We start from the raw sequence: 21,143 nt of genomic DNA on the forward strand, positions 1-21,143 counted from the left end.
TGAAATGAGATGTAATACTTTCTGGATAATACAAGGGTTCAAAATCCCTTTTTTCTGTGCCCACAAACAAGGTTCTCTTCTTTGCCTGTTCTCTTGCTGCCAGATCCTTGAGCTCTGCCAAGCTCCTGAACTTGCCCAGGGTAAAATTAAATGTCAGTGTTATGTTCCCAAATAATGTTACAGCAAGTGATCTTGCACTTTGCGTTCAGTGTCAATCTGTGTTACTGGAATCAGTAAATGGGGCAGGCAGAATGATAAAACTTGGCAGGGTTTCCTGATTGTCAGTTCTGGTCTCATGATAGCTGAGTTTCCTTCCCTGTGCTGCACAAGCAGTGAATTGATCATAGGTGCTGACGTATAATTTATCATCGTTGGACACCTTGCTGAGTTAAACAGGACAGTTTGTCAGGGATTGATATTCCAGATGTGTTCTTGACACCTCTGAATTGTTGCATTCTGCTTTTGTTTACCATCTTTGAAATTCCAAAACATAGAAATTCACTTTTAAAAATAATAATAAAAAATTAAACTTTGAAGAGCTTGGAGACCATCTAAAAGAATTGACTAGCTGGGCTCATTCATTTTCATACCAAAGACAGACTTTGTAGAATCGAGGTCAGAAGGTCCTTTTTTATCTCTATATTCTTTCATTCATCTGGGCTCCTCTTATGTTTACTTTGTTGGGTTTGCAGTTCAGAATTTATTTGAGAATCAGTGCTCTGATGTGCAACTTATTGAAATCAAACGTTTCATACTTGGCAATGGGTGTTTCAAGCATTCCTTGGCTTGGATAATGCATTAATATTGGCCACTCTTTTTGTTAAATTGATACTTACTATAATGTATATAAGAATTAATCAGCAAATAGAGGAAAGCGTCTGGCTTCCTTCTTTTATTGCATCGTGAGCATTTGCTTCACGTTTCATTTGGAGGAAAAGCAATGCATGTGATCCAAATTGCGGTTAAATTTTTGGTGGCTGGGTTTTGGAGAGTGCTGGGATTCCTTGGTCTTTGTTTGCTGTTATGTTGGACCTTAAGCTAGAAACCCCCTGCGCAAAGTGCCACTAAATTAAAAAAGAGACTGTTCTTTTATGGATAAGCCGCTCTGTGCAAGTGTGTAACTCTTATCTGTGTGTAGGGGAGAGCCTCTCAGCAATCTGCTTATTGTGCACAAGTTCCCCTTGATTTAACAAGATGAATCAATTAGAAAGGCAGCCAGAAGTACCACCGTGTGTCATATTAATTTAAACATTGTTTTCTGCGGTTGAAAACTTTATATTCAGTAACTTGTTAGTTTTATCCCCCTCCCCCATTCTCTCAGTCTCTGATGCACAAAATTATTAAACTTAATTGGGTTTCTCTGGACACTGCTCATTTCTCAAAATTTATTGCAATTATACAATGCCCATAGCTCATTTATTTTTTGTTTCCTAGTGATTAAAACTTAAGACACTGAAAAATGTTATGTGTATTTTCCTTTTTATCACTAATGCTTTTCTGTCCTCTGCATTCAAGACACATTCTGTAATCATGAATCATTTAAGTAGCAAAATTCACAGGCAGACTTAGTTTACAGTTAAGTATAATAGAACAAGAATGTAGGTCAGAAATCCTGAAACATTTTTTATTAGATATTTTGGTTTTGTTTCAGAGGATTTTTTTTTTTTAACAATGGAAACATTCCTGTATTTCTTATCTCTTATTGAAATAAACGTTAGGTCTAAGTTGATGGTATTAGCAATTTTTTTTTTTTTTTGAGCTGTATTTATTAAACAAAAAATATTGTGTGAGCAACACCGAGTGATGCAGTTACACCCAAGCAAGGCAGAGGGAGATGAAAGGAGAGGAGGTAAAAGTGTCTGGGAGTCTTTGGGTTTCATGAGCTGGTGCTGGTCCTCACCATTCCCAGGATTTCTGTGGAGGGCTAGTTCTGTGTCTTCATGCAGGAGGGAGAGACTCTGCTTCTCCTAGGGCTCATCCAGCCCTGCTGGGCTGCCTGTGGCTGCAGTGGCAGCACCCCAGTGCTGGTGCTGTGTTCTGGGACAGGGAGCACTCAGGACCAGCCCAGTCATGGCAGTGTCTTGGGGTTGGGTCCCAATCCTGCAGCATGTGAATTTAATGGCAGTGTCTTGGGATGGGGTCCCAATCCTGCAGCATGTGAATTTAATGGCAGTGTCTTGGGGTTGGGTCCCAATCGTGCAGCATGTGAATTTAATGGCAGTGTCTTGGGATGGGGTCCCAATCTTGCATGTGAATTTCCCAACCCAGCCGCCTCCATCTCCAACCTTGGCTCCAAGAGATGCCTGAGCTCAGCTGCCTGCTCTGCTGGGAGTGCTCTCCTGGAAGGCTCCCGAGGGCTCTCTCTCACCTTTCCCCCACTGACTGGGCAGGGAACTGAGCTAGGTGGGCTTTTGGTGTGATCCATGTTCTGATGTTCTTACGCCAGGAGGTGTTTGGAGGACGTGCATGGATCCCATTTTGCAGAGGCAAAACGTGCTCCATGCTGGGATGCTGCTTTGTCATGCTGGTAGGTGAGTGATGGAAGTGAGGAGAGGATAATTAATACCATTATAACAGCTAGGAGTGATTTAGCATTAGCTGAAGTAGGAGACACAAATATTTCTTCAGGCAGAAACACTCTCTGGATAATGCAGCAGAACAATGTGTGTGCCAGGGCAGTGGTATCTGTTCAGGACAATGCGGAATATGTTAGTTAGATATAAACACAAACCATGTAGAGTCTCTCCCAGCTGAAACAGCAGCAAAGTTATTCAAAGCAAGTATATGCAGTGGCTGAACTTCCTCTAGCACTTTGTGAATGGAGTTCAAGTGATGAGAGTTTGGCTTTTTTCCAGAAAGCCAGGCTTCTGTTTCCAGTGCTGGCAGAATAATGTTTGGGAAATAAGCTTGCATCTGAAATGTAAACATGTCCTTTAATTCACCAGACTTTTGAAATCAGCTAAAGGAAGTCAAAACAATTAAAGCTGTGGGGTGGAAATATGGTGGCAGGAGATACTGTAGAGAGAAGTGATTTGAAGCGCTCATATCTTTGGAGCTGAGGAGTTTCTTTGTAGACAGAGATGAGCCTGTAGAGTGCTGTTTTTTCTGAGGAGCCCACAAAATTCCCTCTGTAAAGTTACCAATAGTTCTTGCTCTCAGTGTTAACAGAAGCTGGTTAGTAGCAAATATTTACTTCTGGACACGTTCACCCTCTTCTTCCTCGTCTTTTCTTCATGGTGAGAGATGGGTGAAAGCCAAGGCAGCCATTCATTTGTAAGATTTTTAGGGACCTTGTTTGTGAGGAATTGTTATGGGCATTTCTGTCCAAATGTTGCTCACATGGCAGCCGGAGGAAAACTCTTTTGACCTGAATGGGAAAAAAGTCAGGCTTCTGATATTTTTATATGTTATATAAAATATTGTCTTTCCTCTTAGATATTGTTTTGAGCAAGTGAGAAAAACAAAAAGGTGTTTCATTTCTGTCATGCTTTCCAGCTGAAGTCCTCTAAGTGCTTTAGAATTAGTGTGGATTTGGCCTCACAACATGCCTTTAATTCTGGTAGCACCCATTTCAGCATTATGGATGGACAGGTGAGAGAAGCTACTTGACATTCTCAGGCCAGAGCTGTATAAGCACCAATCTCCTCTTCTGGCTCTGTTCCCACAATGTTATTTTTTCTCCTTGCCTGTAATGTATCTCTACCAGCAAGATCGTTTTTTTCCTCCAATATGAGCTCCTGAAACAGCTGAATAAAGCAGGCTTGTGTTACCTCAGGTTTTATTATCACTTCTTCCCGATACCAAAAGAGAGGTCCAGGTACATTTTGTATTAGAGTTAACTGAAAAACTTGATGTGAAGTTGTCCACACCTCAGACTCCCTCCCCTCTGAGATGGAGCTTCCAACGCTGAGTTTTCATCCAATGTTAAAATACCAAACATGCTCTGTGAAGTGACTTCATCTTCTCCCTGTGTATTGCCGAGCAAACTTTCTCTGAGGCAACACCTGGGATCTGCAGCTTGAGAGCAGAGGTGCCGAGATCACAGAGCAGAAAACAGTAACCTTACAAAAGCACCAGTTTTATTAGAAGGTGAAAGACATATGAAATGCATGATCATGGGCACTATAGCATTTAATTTCCTGAAAGGAACTAGAATTTGATAACACATAATTGATTACAGTTTGTAAAAGACTGCTGGAATTTACACTGGCTTTTTATTTTCTTTGTAAAGCTGCTGGCTAACTTGTTAATCAGTCATTCCATTGTGATTTAGCCTGTGTATTCCATAGTCATGGGATTCTTGTAGAAAAATATTTTGGATGCCTTTCATCAAGACATTCCACTTGTGTTTAGGTCATCAGTGCACTTCATGCACCATAACATACAGAAGAAGTGGTGTTTCAGAGGGGATGAGAAACACCATTGCCAGGTTCTGGGAAATATGCTGGCATCCTGGAAAATATGTTTGCTGTAAACAGGAAAAAAACCCCCGCAACCTGGAGGCTTTGTTGTTCTTAAACTGAAAATAGTGATGAAGTAATTGCTTCTGGTTAACTGAATGTTTTGTTTGCTTTTTTAGATTTTATTGTTTTTTATTGTTAAGTCTGGAGCTGTTGGTTTTTCTTTTTTCCCCCTATAATTAACAGTTTTCTAAATGCATTTCATATCAAAAGAAAGAAAGGAGCACAAACTTTCAAATATGTCAGTTACTACTGTCATGTACTGAGCCTCTGGCAGCATGAACCACCTTGAGCTGAAGTTTCTTCAGCTGAAAATGGTCACATCTGTAAACGAGCAAACACTGAAGCGGCATGAAAAGGGTTATTAGGAGGGAAGGAGAAGGAAATTTTGACTTGGCTCATGCTTATGTAGTAGTAAAACCCTGTAAAAAGTTCAAGTCCTCCAGCACAAACCTTTAAAGTCATACAATCAAATTGATTTCCACGCAGGGAGAGCTGCCTTTTACATGGAGGGGATGAGCACATTCTTCATAGCACAGAAGAAAGCGGGAGGATGACTGGCAAATTTAATTCTGCTCTGATCCTGCTGTGACACAGTGGGGGTGCCCTGTCCCTTGTCCTCCTGCTGAACAATGAGAACTCACGCAGGTCATGGAGCAGGATGTCTAGAGCCGTGGATGGTGTAATCACCTGTGCAAACCTGTCGTGGTTTAACCCAACAAACAGCCAAACACTCAGAGCCTCTCACCCCCACCCTGCCCCCAGTGGGACGGGGAGAAAAACCCTTAACATTCATGGCTTGGGATACAGATTAATAGGAGCAAACCAAGAAGGAAAATAATGATAGAAATGATAAAAGACTTAGAGCATACAAAACAAGTGATGCTTAACTCAGCCTCTGGCTGATCCTGGCCAGCTCTCCCAGTCTGGATGCTGGCCATGATGTTGTGTGACATCCACAGGGTCCCTTCCAACCCAATCCATCCTGTGGGTCTGTGCTGCCCCTCCCTGGGGTCACCAGGATGCTCCATGTGCCCAGCACATGGAACCAGCCCCTCTGTGACATCAGTCCAACAAGGGCTCTGCGGGCGCTGCGCTGGAGGTGACAAACGCGGGCTCCTGGCAGTGACAGGTGCCACTGGTGACTCTGCTGTGCCTCCTGCCGTGGGACATCAGTGGGTGAGTGGGAGCTCTGGGAGCTCCTCACTGCTGGGGTGGGGTGAGGAGCAAAGCCTCAAGTGCTGCTCAGCAACAAACTAAAACTGTGGTGCTCTGGTAACGTTTTTCTCATCCTAAATACAAAACGTAGCCCTGTGTCTGATACGGGGAAGAAGAGTCATTCTCTTCCAGCTGAAAATGTAAGGCAAAATTTTAAAGAAGAAAAGAAAAGGAGGAGATACTGATTCAGGGCTGTGCACCTATAGTTCGCTGCAGAATTTTCCGTAAAAAATATAACACAGTCATGGCCTGTGGCTGCTCTGTTTTGCTGCCACAGGTGAGGCAATGGGGCAGGGCAGAGAGATAGGTTTATATTTGTTTTCCTTCTGTTAAAATGAGATTTATCCTTAAGAAAATCTCCTATACTAGATTAAAAGAGCGTCTTGAAAATGATGGAAGTGAAGGAACTTTTGAGATAATATTCAGCTCACTCTCTCACTGGTGTTGCCACTGCAGTTGAATTCAATCCCTTGGGAAGTTGTGTCCTTGTAGCAGCGTGTTTTAACAACAGATTGCCCTGGGTTAGTAATGAAAATGTTTCCAGTACTGTTGTGTTTGGGGAGAACTGTTTCAACAATGCTACAGGAAATCCCCAGCAATTCCCACTGGTCTCCAGTGGCTGAGGTACACAGGTGTTATACAGGCAATGTTAACCTGTTTGGTCTTTGGTGTGTCCTTAAAGAAATGAAAAATGAGAATACAGCCACACTCTGGGTCTGTGACAGCTTGACACCCCACAGGTTTTGGACTTAGGGTTTGATTTAAGCCATATTTGATGGAAAGTGGACATGTCCAAAGCATTTAAGTTCATCCATCACTCTTCAGGAGAGTAGATGCTGATGGGAGGGCAAGACCTTAGAAATACCCCATGCTCCCCAACCACAGAAAATGGTTTATTTGCGGATTATTAAACATACTTAAAACCCCCACGGAAGAAGGGGACCTGCATCATCTCCAGCCACATATATTTTTGCACGTGATCTGCTAAAAAAAGTAGCTGTGATTTAAATATCTTATTTCATAATTCTGGGTGAAAAACAGTGAGAATGTTATCCAAATACATCAAAACAATTTAAATTTAAATTCAAAATGGTAATAGGATATTGCAAACCAGCCAGTTGTCGTTATTGAAGTGATAAATTCAACTTTCTTGGCCAGGTTAAATCAAATCCTTTTTCCTTTATGAATCCAATTTTTGATTCTCCATATTCATTGCTTGAAGATGATCTCATGCTATCATATGAATAAGACAAACATTTATCTAGGGCTGATCCCTGCCTCACCCTTTTCTCTGACTATTGAATTCTCCAGGTATTTTATTTCAGTACTAGGTAATAATATAGTGATTTAATTAGGGGGTGATGAGGAGTGAAATACTTTGATATACAATACATTCTAAAAAACCTGATTGAGAAATAAAAGGAAAGTATAGAAGTGAGCTCTTCTCGACATTGACATATAAAGAGAAAAATACAGAAAATCTTTTAAATCCCTCCAAATCTTGTTAGCTAACAGAGGTCAGATTAGTCACCTTAGATGTGAGGTTGAACCCATTTGACTTTTTTTCCCATTCCACTTTGAAGTTGTTAAAGGGCCTGTTGGTAAGTGAAAGCAGTTGATTCACTGTTCTTTTTAAGTGTATTGGGTATTTCTGAAGGAATTTTCGTTAAAAATTACAATACCTTTTAAGTCTAGCTGTAAATATCTTTCAGAAAACTACAGAATGTGCAATTCATTTTTGTGCCTTCATAAAAATGATGCTGAAGTGTCAAGCAGGGTCACTCTTCCATGTGTTCAGGCTTCCCTAAACCTACTGGCGTCAGAAAGGTGCCGGTAAATAGCTCTGTCTTTAAAGCTTTAAATAATTGAATTCCTTGGGCTAGCAAATATCCTTCTTAAAACTTGGCAATTCTTGAGCCTTTTAGCAAACCTGATATGAAAAGGACACTATCAAAACAGCTGAATCTGAACCTAATTCCTCATGGCTTGATGGGCAGTTCTGGTTAGGAAAAAATATGTCAAGTCAAAATATTTTCTCTGTTGTCAAGTGCTTAAAGTTTTTGGACATGCAATGCCTTTGCCAAGAAATAAAGCACAAAAATAACCCCAGATCTTTGGGAAATGCTTAGAAAAACAAATCAGTTGCACTCCCTGCTCACACTAACAAATGTATTGCTGCCAAATCCTTGAGAGAGCAAACAGACCCCACTGATCAAGTCAAGGCACAGGGAAAGCAGTGCTTGTCCATGTGATATGAGGAGATGTTGGAAGGAATATGAGGAAGTGTTTGAAGGAACACAGTAGTGCCATGAAATGGAGGGCAATGCCTCAGGTCACTGGGAACCTGCTTAGATTTCTTTAGCAAAAAAGTAGGTAGTGAATCCTCTAAGCAGTGAGATGCTCCTAGTCCTAGTTGCAGGAATAGTACATTTTCCTGTGTTTAATTATTTAGAGGAAGCTGTATAATGGATCTTTGGAATTGTGTGACCCACTAATCAATCCCTCCCCTTTTGCATAATGCATGTGGCATCAATGTTATTCCATTTCAAGATCACTTAGGAGAAGCTTTGCCAAGCTGCTCATTGCTCCTCTGCCGTGCAAACACCAACACAGAGCTTGCAATGCCATTTGCCTGCTGTGTTAATTTAGAGCCAGCTGTAAATGTTCCCAACAATTAGCATTTAGAGAAGAAGCAAGAAGTCCGTAAAGTCCTTTTTTTGAGTGATATCACTCAGTGTACCTGACCTTTGGGCCTGGGGGAGGTCCCCTCCAAGTGCCAAGGAACGTCCTTGCTGTGACATCCTAAAAGTGAGGGAGTGCTTGTGAGCCTTGCTCTGCAGGGTGGCCCAGCTGTCCTACTGGGCTTTGTCTCCCAAAACCTCTTCCTCATTATATGTCTCAAAAAAACAACCTTTGGGCACCTGGGCTGGACCTACTGGACTAACTCTTGCCGTTCAAATCCCACGCTGTAATCTTAAGGAAGGTGCTGCCCATTCTTACTGCCCATAACAGCCTGGCAGAGCTCAAACCCTCTCCTTTCACCCTTAGGGAAGCACCTCATTGTACCTCCAGGAGGAGGAGGAAGAGGGAGCTTAGCTTTGGAAGGTGTGCACAGGATCTTGGACATGATGGTGCTTTCCATAAACTCCAGGAAATTGTGTAGGAGCTGATAGGAGGACATGGGAAGCATTGATCACAGTAATATCTTGATTTTAGCCTTTGAGTTCTTTAGCTTAGTTCCGTTCCTCTTATGTTGTTTATATTGTGTGTAAAGGGAGGCAGAGGTTGCCTCAGTCCACGACAGTCCTGCCAGAGACAGAGGGCTGTAAATGTTCACTTCCAGGAGTATATGATTATTAAATCACCTGGCCTAGCAAAGAGGGAATCAAAAATCTGTTTGTCCTATGGCTTCTCTGGAACTGCCTTCATGAGACCCAGTATTGTCCCCTGAAAATTAAAGAAAATTATTTCCTCCAGTTAGAGCCATTTCTAATTGGCTGATAAAATGTGCTGTATTTTAGCCAGACCTACTTTCCTTAGAAGTGTGTCTAGGATTATGCAATTAATCCACATAATAGGATGCTTTACCTACAATTGCTGATTGCTAATTCTGGACTGCACAAACAGGTTGAGACAGCCTGCCCTGTGCTGTGGAGATGAATACAAGGATTGCAAGAAGGTTTGGCATCTTTGTCATGCCATGATGCCTCTGCTGTGTCATGGGTACTCACACATCTTGGTCCCTTTTACAGCTGTACTCACAGTGATTATTAATGAGCTGCATCTCTTCAGAGTTTGAAGCATTTGAATGTATAATTTAATTTAAGACTATCTGTGCTGGGTAGGTTTTTTAGATAAAACCTTGGTCCTCAGTGAAGAAGATGTGGAGTTTTGTCATTGACTTTGTAAGGACTAAGACTTTACCCATTATATCTACTGGTAACGATAGGTAAGTGAGCATCAGCTTTTTTACAAAAAATGCCCTGCAGTGCTTCTGAAATGCACAACACACAGAGAAATATATTGTAGATTTAATGATTTATTCAATGAATGTAAAATCTGGTTGCATAAAGGAGATTTTAGTGATTATTACCATCTGTCACTAGGTTTCCCTGTGCTGCAGTAAAAGTGTGTTTCAGATTATCAGCAGTTCAGCCATATAAAAACCCAAAATGACAAGTTTCTTGTGATGGCATTCCCCATCTCTGCCCTCAGAATTGCCTCTCCAGATGGTGGGTATGTGAGGACAGAAATGCACACTGCACGGATGAAGTTCAGCAAAAGGCTTCCAAGAGTGCAAGCAAACTGCAAAACTATTCAGGGTGAAAGGGTTGACCTGGATTTGAGACAGTGGGTACATCCCATATATAACCTCTACAGTTCCCTAATCCTCTTCCATCCTGTAAAAATAGGGGGACATATTTCCCTATATCCAGCTTTTTTCTTCTGATTTTGTCACATCACTTATAATTTTAACTTGATTTTTTTCTTCTTCTCTGGATACTGAATCTTTTCTCCCAGATGTAAATAGAGTTCTGGGTAGGACCTGCTCCACCAGCTCCCTTAAGACCTCCCTTCCTCCTTGCTGCCATGAAAATATAAAACACACAGAAAGCAGAGGGGCAGGAACAAGGTCACTAGCAGGAACAAGACTGGGGTGCACTTCTCATCTAGCTGGGTTTTCTTTCCCACTTCTGTGGTACCTGTAGTGATCAACAGAAGTCCAACTGTCTTGACCCATAGGTAGAACACGGCCTGGATTGTTTTTAAATGAACTAGCACTTTCTTTCATATCTACTTTCTTCCCCTGATTTCGAATCCGAAATAGGAAACTTGAAACTAATATAACAATACAGAAGAGGAAAGGAAATAGTTAATAATTTTGGGTTTTCCATCTCAGACCAAAATTAGCAGTACAGGTTAGTATTTTGCTATAAGCAAGGGATGAGGACATCATTCATGTTCTGTTTGTGCCGTGGGAAAACCAAAGGAGGAGAATCTAATTCTGAATCTTACCAAAGATTATTAATGAGTAACAAGCCAGAGAAACATGAAAAAAGGAGAAAAAAAAGGGGGGTGAGGGGAAAAGCTGTTACTGTTTTGTAGTTTTTATCTGAATTCTACTGAATCCTTTTCTTGGTACTTTTTGCCAATTTCCTAGAGCAGGACATTTGGTATTTTCTCGTTTTATTAAGGCCTAATTATTGCTTTGTTTCAATGGCTGTGCATTCCATGGATTTCTGTCTCTAGTGATTATGAGGGACTCAAGGATTTTACAGGATGAAAGAACCAATATAATACATATAAATAATATTGACTATTTTTATTGTTCAGACATGGGTTTCTCAGCCAGAACATGGGCTGATTCTTTGGTGAGGCAGTCTGCTCTACATGTGCCTCTCCCAGTCAATATCTTTTCCTTGTATGGAGTTTTATTGAGCCACTTTGTTTCCTTGTGTTCGTGCTTTGCTCCTCTCATTGTCCCCACTCATCCCCCACTGTCCTTCCTGAAGACAAAGACGTAGGAGAGGTACACACATCATCCCTTCATCTGTCTACATAAATGGAAGTGCTGAATAACTCTGACAGTCTGAAAAAACCCAGTTTTGATTCTGCTGTGAAAGCCTGGAACCCTGAGCAAAGCTGTCAGTCAGCCTCTGAACAAAGTCCTGATTATCTCTGGTTTCGGATCAGCTCTCTGCGGTTTGCACAGTGAATGTTGTCATTGAAAATCCTTCCTATGGCTGGGAGTGCTGGGCTCGGGCTGTTGTCACTCACTGCCTTCGATCAGTGCTCCAAGGGCCAAATAGCTCCCACCCACAAGGTTTGATGGTCTGATTGGAAGGTCTTGATCCCACAAGGCTCTGGGAGCATCTTTTTGCTAAAGAAAATATTTACAGCTGCAGAATTGAAATGCTTCATGCTTTCTGAGGCTGCAGAAAGATGGTGTTTGCCTGAATTTAGTGTCCAGGCTCTCTCTCAAAAACTGCAGCAAGTTATTGACAGCAGACTCAAATTCAAACTTTCACACTTCTGAAATATCTTTTCACCTAAGTTTTTAGAAGTATCAGCACAATGTTAGTACTATTTCCTTGAATCAAAGGAAAGAGGTTCAGAAAGTTTTGAAAAGGGGATGGGATATTTCTCACTAGCAGTGGTGCTGGTTAGTTATGTACTTGTCTTCATGAGGATGTACTGGAAATGTGGTCATGAAGGGATTTACCCAGACACACCCTGCTTGATGCTTGTGCAGTACTGTACAAATTTTCTGTACCTTGTAGTTAGTTTGAAATAGTCAAAATCAAATCTAGAGTGTCTGAAATGTAGAACAGCTTCCCCAAGCTTAATTTCCTTGACTTGGAAATATTTTTTGAAAGGATCTAACTATCTTATAATCTCATGTTTCTGTGGATAGCTGTGTCCCTGCAGTACCCCAGAGGGTGCTTAGGAACACTCTGAACCCCAGGCAGCTCCTGAGACCAGGTATCTCAGCCCATTCTCACCAATTTTTGCAGCAAAATCCATTGGTGAAGTGATGGGCTTGATCAAACCGTGTTCCAGCAGAGACACAGCTGGGCCTGGTGTGCTTAGAAGTGACCATAAAAATATTCTACTTCAAATTTTACAGTCTTGTCTGCAAGGGCCAAATCAACCTGCAGTCAGGCAAAAAAAGAACAGAAGAATTACTGTTTCTCTATTGATATTCCATTAATGTATAATATTTTGTATATCTTTGTGCATGAAGAAGTTAGGCAACAGTCCGTAAATACGCAGCAGAGGAAAATGCAAGCTGCATTTTTTGCTATTTGTCACAACATTTGTGCTGTAGTTTAATAACTTTTCTATTGTGCTGCAAAATTCCCTCATTAGTGAGAGAACACAAACTGCAAAAGCAGCTTGTTAGGAGTATGTTCTGCTTATCCACTACATGAACAGCATTATTCTTGCAGATATAAGCTTGAAATGGTCTCTCATTTTGGGATATATATTTAGGATTGAGCCATGGATAGTTTTCTGTCAGATCTATGAAATTAATACTTCTTTATGACAGTGTTTTACTGCTTGCTGTATGTAATAGTTCCTTTCATTGGCACTTATGTCCTTTGCAGGGAAAGAAATTTGCCACTATGACAGCACACTTCGAGTGTCATTGGCTTTCATATTGTCTATTAAAAAAGGAAATTGTGAGGAGCAGATCAGACCTCAATGAGGCCTTCTGAACTGAACCCATTTCAAGGAGGGGAAGCCAGAACTGTCAAGGCTTTGACTTCCCAGTTCCTGAAGAGATGTTAATTCGCTCGGCTGCCTGATCTACAGGGAGTAGAAATGAAAATCCACTTGCACGACCTTTGGTGTCAATCACTATGGGAGGCATCTGCATTTATATTGTCAATGCACAAACTTTCTTTACTTCCTGAAGCATGAAATCACCTTTCAAATGAAGAAAGAAATATAACCCTGCATTCTTGGGAGATGTAGCAGTTCCATCTAAGGCTTCTGTTGCACAGAGTAATGTTTAACACAATGTTCTGATTTCAATGTCAAGCAGGCTCTTAGAAGTCGTCGTTTTTTCAAGTGAAAGTTACACTATATTTTTTAAAGAGATCTATTATTACTTCATATTATTTTAGGACTTCTAATGCTCCATCCGTAAGCCAACGGGAGGTTTGTCACTAACTTTGATACTGTCAGCAAAACTTGGCCCAGAGTGTTTCACGTTAAGTTCTCAGTTAAGGCTGTGTTCCTCAGGCACAGGAGAAAGAGAGGAAACATATATTTAAATGAAATTTTACAAATTGGAATAACAGGGCTAGTTGGTAGCCTGCAGCAGCAGGGTACAGCCTGTGCCTGTGATATAGAGTCCTTTAATGCATTGAATTCACTGGGGTATTTTATGGTGTTTGGTACAGGTCTTTGTGATCTCTGCTGACATTTCATCTAATTGAAGGATTCACACAGAGAATTTTGGGATACTCCATTGAATTCTTTAACTACAAAGTCAGTAAAATGAGACATATTCATACATTTAATTACAGTGTTTGGGCAGAGATCATCAGTTGGTTGCTAGGGCTTGTTTCTTGCTGGGTTTGCTAATGCTCACAACAAAGTTCTTGTCCATCACCTGAATGAGTCAGAGACTTGCTATTTGCCCTGAGTTGTAGCTCAGAAGTTCTGACCCTAAAGAAAACAGTATGCTTTCAATAAAATTCTGAAAAGGCTAACTTTTAGTTCCAGAGCTGAGGAGATCACACAACAGACGTGCCAACTTTCTCATTCTTTGAAGTACAGAACTCTTCTCTTCGCTCTAAATGTGCAGATTGGAACTTAGTTTGTATTGGTACAGCTTGTCTTAACTACCCCTGCATGACTGTGGCTGCACAGCCTTCTAGGAATAGTCTCAGTCATAACGTGTGCTTCAAACTCTGCCAGCCCTCTAAAGGCTGTCCTCATTTTGATGTGAATGAGAGAGAAATTTGCTTAATTTTTTTTTTTTTTTTAATTTTTTTTGGTAAGCTGTGACATTATTCAGTGTTCTTTTGTTACCTGAATGCAGGCAGCAAGTTTAGACCAGTGCATGCAGGAGAAGTTGTAGCCTCAGTAAAAAGAAGGAGAGTAGAAAACTCAGCAAGACCTTCACTGCACAAAGGTCTCAGAACTTTCCTCTCAGAAAGGCAGGTGTGCTGCAGAACAAGATCGGGCTGAGTTGTTTCCAGTCACAGACCTCTCTTGAGCCTGTATAATTTAGCTGCCGTCTAAATCAGTGACAGAGCTTTCAGGGCAGGCTTGGAATGCGAGGAAATGTATAAATTTTAAAAATGATCTTGTGATTGCAAAAGCTGGAATTTCTGTCAGATCTCACCAGTGAGCTTGTTGTGCTTGTTAAAATGTGGCTATGGAAAGACAAATTACTTTAAAACAGTACCTCCTTTACTCAACAGAAGTGACACTTTGGGAATCAGTCAGGATTGTTTTAATGCCCAGACCACACTCCTGGTCTTGGTCCTTTGCTGCCACTGGAGCCCATAACACTCTCGTTCCTCTCCTGCTCCTCTATTTCCAGGTTTCCTATGGGACACTCACAGGCTTTCAGTGAAAGATGGCAATTGATAAAGCAGAGGAGGTCATGTTTCCATGACAGCAGCAGCATAGCAGGGAGCACGCAGAAAGAGCTGTACTCAGCTGGGGTGCCTCCTTATCATCTTGAGCATCCACAGTACCTGTGTCCAAAGAAAAGGATCCTGTGGGCATTCCTGCATTGCAGCCTCCAGGGAGGAGCCCAGAGTGGATGGCAGCCTGGGCTGGAGGGTTTTGGAAGGGAATGCCTTAGGATTCCCTGTCTGGATATTCCAAATGGATTCCATGGATTGTGTCTCTGCATCTTGACTAATTCTTCACATGACAAGGCTGGCAACTAAACAGGAGAAAAAGTAGAAGGAAAAAAGCAGTGCAGAAGAGATTTTTGGAAGTAAGGAGAGTCAGCTTTCCTTATTCTCTTCTAGGTCATGATGCACAGGGATCATGGGTCAGCCAGGAACTGGGAGGATAATGGGATTTGAAAGCAGGTTATTTTGTCTCTGTCAGCAGGCTGCAGGTTTGTTTATGAAAGGCTCAAGTTGAACCGAAGATGCAATCTGTCTGATTTTTTGATCTCCATCTGTTGATAAGGTCTGGAACAAGCCCAGCAGCATTATGGCATGAAGATCTTTAGAAGTCCAACATCTCAAAGAAGCCTGAATTTCTCCCTCTATCCCTAGAAACTCTCCATATATTAGAACCTAGAAAGAATAGGTATATATATTTAGAAGATGAAACCTTTTAAAAAAATTTGTTCCTTATTCTTCAAACCCATTGGCATGACCTACTTTGCTGTTTCTGATGTCAATAGGATTTGAACATAGGTAGGCATGATCCTTTGTTTGCAAAGATAGCATGGCAAAGTACAAGAGAAAGAAGAATCTACGTTGCAGGATTAAATTTTTTTTCCCCCTATCAATATGATTTCTTTCTGTGCCAGTTTTGTAGAGGATTTTTCATATTGCTTTGCAGTTCAAGGACCAGTTTCATACCTGGTGTAGGCTGTCCTGCATCTCACATGACACGTATTTTGGCAGCTCTTGCCACGTTTCTGTGTTACAAGCACAACATCTGTTGTCTCCTTGGTGTAATGAAGATGAACTCTACCCAACAGCCCTTAGGTAATTCTGCATCTTAGCCTAATATCTGTCAAGTTTAGTGTGACTCCATGTTATACATCTTTTTACAAAAGACATATAGTTCCTAGTCAAATAGTCTAGGTTCTGTGCTTATTAGCACATTAAAAAACCTGCTTAAAATGTCACCTGAAGCACTGCAGAAAAATCATCAATACCAACTGTGAATTTAGCCCAGATGCTTTGAACTTGTATCTGATACGCCTCATGTCTAATATGTTCCACAGAAAAATTCAGAGAAACATCAAAGTAGTGCTTTCCCATGAGCCCTCACATCCTGCAGAGCCAAGGCAATGGAAAGCAGCCAAGCAAGTTCACACTGAAAGCTGGAACTCACTTTTCATTGAGTGATGAGTCCGTCACCTCTCGCAACTCACAGTTTTAAGAAGCAGCTATCCTTCAAACAGACCCCAGGAGTGCAAGCTAGTGACCCTGTTAATCTCTTCTCTACTTCAGTGGCATCTGTCCCTTATTTTTCTCTCCCTCTCCCTCTTTCTCTCTCTTTTTTTTTTTTTTTTTAACCCATCTGTACCTCCTGGCCAGTAGGAAATCAAAAGAGCAAAAGTAACTTGTCTTCTCAGTGAGTAGGGCACCTTCCATCATGTGAAACAAAGCAGGCTTATTTAAAAACTAGTGCCTGAACTGGAAACTTGAACATTTTGTGAAGAACCTTTATTTGTGGAAAGTTTTGTGCACAACCCTTCTGATCACCCCAATGCTCACCAAACTGTGAGAAAAGCTGCCCTTCAGGCTGGGGCTTGTTCTGGTGGAGGAGCTGGGATAGAGGAGGAATAGAGGTGCAGCTTCTGAGTTATAAAAACCTAGAAATACATGTACATAAAATAATATATTCCTGTAGCTTGCAATTATATGTATCCTCTTCTGGGGAATATGGGTCTGGCCCTTCAAAATTCCTCTTTTGTCTGAGATGTTTTTCTGGAAGAAAAAGAAAACTGTAAGCCACCTTTGAGATGGCTTTGAGTGCTCCCAGATCTGTCTCTGCTGCGTCTCTCTTTTGTCATGCTGCTGTATCTGGGAGAGGGATCAAAGGCACCTCTGGGTTCACACTGTGTTCAGCTCACTGTGATTTGTTCTTTTTAGAGGGGGCCCTTGGCTTGGGAGGGAAGCACTGCTCTGTAACAGGTTCCAGTGTACTTACTGCCTCGAGGAGTAACTGTGTCAGCACACACTGTGTGAGATGTGCACACATGTCTTTAGAAGGATATGGATATACAGACAGTCAAAGCTGTGAGAAAATGTCCAGTGCTTTCAGTAACTCTGTGAATTTTCTAATGTAGAAAGAATAGATGGTCCCTTTTGTACCATTATTATACTTCTTTGTCTTCTATCGAGTTTAGGAAGTCTTTTGACATTTGGAAGGGAAAACAAACCAAAGCCAGCTTTTAAAATTAGTGACTTCTAAACCCTGTATTTTCTGTAATAATCTCCCATGTCAGTATAGAACAGAGATTTGTGGTCTTCTGGTGCAGTCAATTTCAGATTGACTTCTTCTGCCTGTATTATCTTTCCACACTGGAGAATCTGCTGATTAACAACAGATTAAATATGAATTTCTTGTTCAGGTCATGGCTGAGCCAGTGACTGCTTTGGGACATGGAAAAATGGTTGCTCTAGCCCAGGCTGTTTTAAAAATGCTTCAGCTGAAAATGCACAGAACTTTTGAGGCTCTTGGAGGTACATATATTGTAGAGGAGAGTAGGAAACTGGATGGAAAGTAAATATTAAAGGGTTTTTTGCTAAGAAAGGAAACATTTGTCTAGGGAAATTAGGATAAGAAGCTTGTCTGGAAGAGCATGAAAGGTACTCATGAGCTTAGCATCAGCCAGAAGAGCAAAGATATTGGCCCGATCCTTTGTGTACATTTTTATGAAAATGATTGTTCATACTGAAAGCTCTAAATGCAACAAACAAAGCACGCTTATGCAGGATTATGTAGTTCTTAAAAAGTATCTTCCTGATCAGAAGTTAAACATAAAACTTCAGCATTATCTGTAAAAATAGAAGAAAAACTTGCCACTCAGGTTAAAAAAAAAAAAAAAAAAAAAAAAGTGTGCCAATTTTCTTCCTTTCAAAATGAAAATGGAAAATAATTTGAGATTTTTTTTTTTTTTTAACTATTCAGTAACTTCCTCTCTGGGTATCCTTTATGCAGAGAGCACCAAGCTCCTTTTACCTTTGCATTATTTAAAAATCACAGGGATTGAGGATCTCAGAATGTCGTCACAATTTCCAATTGATTTTCTGTGGTTTTTAGTTTTCATAATGCCATGTAGAAGGCTCCTGAAACTGGCAGTAACACAAGAACAGAGCAAGGACTGGATTCACATTTCCTAATGCTTATTGGTTTGGACTTGTTCTTTACACTGGATGTGAATAAGGGAAATCAAAGTCCCTGTGGTCATTCTCCTGCAGCCCCAGAGGTTTAAAGATGTGATTATGGAGATCACAATTGTGAATGTTAAAGCATGTATGGGAGGTAATACCTGGAGAGAGGGAGAATGCTTAGTTGTAGCTTTGTTAATTAGCAGCCCATATAATCTGTTTATAACAAAGTCTTACTGACAAAGCTAGAAACATTTCTTGAGCTCCAGATGGCTGCTTTTCTTTATGACTTGCTGTAGGGTACAGACTTTGATTTTATATATTTTGATAATCTATCCTGATTATTCAACTAATACTCATTGTTCTTCCTGTGCTGCAACATTACCCTTTCAGAAACTGCAGCATATGGCTTGGTGAAGGAAATCTCAAGGTTCAGAAAAACTTTGTTATCTATATTTTTCATGCTTTTGTCTCCTTTTTCTTAGAGCTGGGACCTGTAACTCTGAAAATATCTCTTTAAATGTTTCCTAGAGACGAGTTTCTCATTCTAGGAAGTTTCTTGCAATGGATGGGGAGAGGTCTCAAAATATTTTCTCATCTTCAGAAATCTCTTCTAAGGGTACCAAATATCTGAGATAAAGTCCCAATCCAAACCAAGATAACAGCAACAATAACAACAACAACAGATTCTGATTTTCATAAACAAATATTTGCTTGAGCTTTGTGTGTCCCAAACATGGATGCAATTTTCCTAACTGCTTGAAAAGACAGCTGCTTCCCAGAAAAAACTCTTCCTTTCTGCGGTGGATTACAATGTTCAAACTGTCTCCTGATTAAAAACATTAATCTAAACCTTAAAAAATTGGGAAAACCAAAATATCTGGACAGAGATAAAGGAGAGACGACTCACTATAAATTTTTCATTTGTTTGGTTTTTTGAAAAATGAAATTGAGCCAAAAAAAAGTGCAAAATATTTCTTTTCCTTAAACTCTACAGTGTTGCTGTCAAGTTTACTGTCAAAGCAATCAAAAAATAATGATTATCATTAGCTGATGAAATGGGTCTGTGATTTATGTACCATATAAATATTTTGGCATTAGTTCTTTATTCACACCATGGAATAAACTTGTTGAACCTCTGCACTAGAACAAGAGCAAAAGGGAACATAAGGAAAGTTTTACATGGATGTTGTTTTTTTTTTTAGGGTGAAGTACTTAATTTATATATTTATTTTCATATATTCTACAGAGTGCCTGGGTAAATACAAATGCCACTCCCACCCAATTTAAAATACAGCATAAAGAAAAAGGACAACTGCTTAAGAAAAATGTGTTGTCTTGGCCACGAGAAATCAATTTCGTTATTTACTATGGGGAGAGACATTCTTTGTTGTATGGTGCCTTACAAAGTTACTCTGCACTGCTCAGCTACCATTTAATTGTGTAAACGTTTACTAGCTGTCTGCAAATAAGAGAATTCGATTATAGAAGATGTGAATATCACTGACCTGAATACAATTTGACCCAAGGAAACAGACAAGGTTAAATATTTGGGAAGAAATCTTGTCCAAGAGAAGACGGATAAATGACAGGGCAAGCAAAGTTCAGTGGGGTAGGCAGCACATATTTCTTAAGAATATCTGTGTTGCTCACAAGTGGGCCGACATGAGCTGTAGGACTCTTGAATATTTGGCACTTGTGAAGACGTTAAATCTCACTGCAGGAGCTGTATTCTCTAGGTTGCTTTGTCATCAAGGGGCATGGCACTGCAATGGTACCTTTAGAAGAGACAAGGAACTCTCTGCCATCCATAATATTCACTGAGGGAACACAAAAGTGAATTTGATCAATCTTGACAAGTTCTGATTCGTTTTTGAGTATTTTCTGTTGCACCCTGCAGTTGTGCCAACTATGAGAAAGCTGAACCCAAATATGCAGACTATGACTAAAATTGTCTTTTCACGTTGACCTTGCTGGTGTTGCTCTGTATTTGCATTCCTGTGGGTGAAAGGACAAACTCTGTGTGATTCACAAATTGGGAACGCTGAATGTGGACTTGTCCCAAATGGCTTTTTCAGAGACATCCATATATTTGTGACTTCAGGAAAGAACTTATAAACAAAGTGTAAATGAGCATGCAGTTTACTTGACTGATGTATGTGTACAGCTTAATGTTGAGGTTTTTCAGTTAGTATTCACTTCACAAATGAGAGATGTAAAATGTTTAACTTAAATGAAGCAGAAAAAAAATTGATTCTCTCCTTTCCCTCCATCTTTCTTACTAAAAGTTTTTGGCTCTTTCACATTAGTGGCCGTGCTATATATTGGCATTTACGCTAATGAAGAGCCCATGATGTTTCCTAAATGTTCCAGTACAAGGACCTCGTTAATAGCTTCGATTTATCCAGCAAAATAAAAGCTCCCTGCAATCTCCAACCCATCGTGCAGTAAGCCAAGGACATAGGAGGGACAGAAATTGGAGTCTGTCCTTAGCTGTGCCATCCTTTACTCCAGTATGGCCAGGTGCTTTGTTCAGGGAGCCAAAACCTGGCACTGCAGGCTAAAAGAAGCTTCCCAGGGATCTGTATTTGTTCCTCTCCACCGACAGAGAAGCAAAAATTGAGATCCCAGTGTGACTCTGTGTCTGTTCTCACACTGGTTACCGGGAATCCGGCTGATCCACGAGGTGCTGACGATTTACCTGATAAAAGACCAGGGCACTGATATTGGCAATTGCTTCCTTGCCTTGCCAATCATCCTCATTCCAGAAACTGTGAACCACAGAATCTGTGGTTGATCTTGGAGGTTTTGGTCCAGGTGATCTTGGGTAAATCCAGTAAGGTGAGCAGCATTGCCAAGGATATTTCACGTGTGGTTCATCTCCCAGCCTGCGCTCTAATAGCTGTTAAAC

The sequence above is a fragment of the Hirundo rustica genome, chromosome 15, assembly GCF_015227805.2.
Source record: "Hirundo rustica isolate bHirRus1 chromosome 15, bHirRus1.pri.v3, whole genome shotgun sequence".
Lineage (NCBI taxonomy): Eukaryota > Metazoa > Chordata > Aves > Passeriformes > Hirundinidae > Hirundo > Hirundo rustica.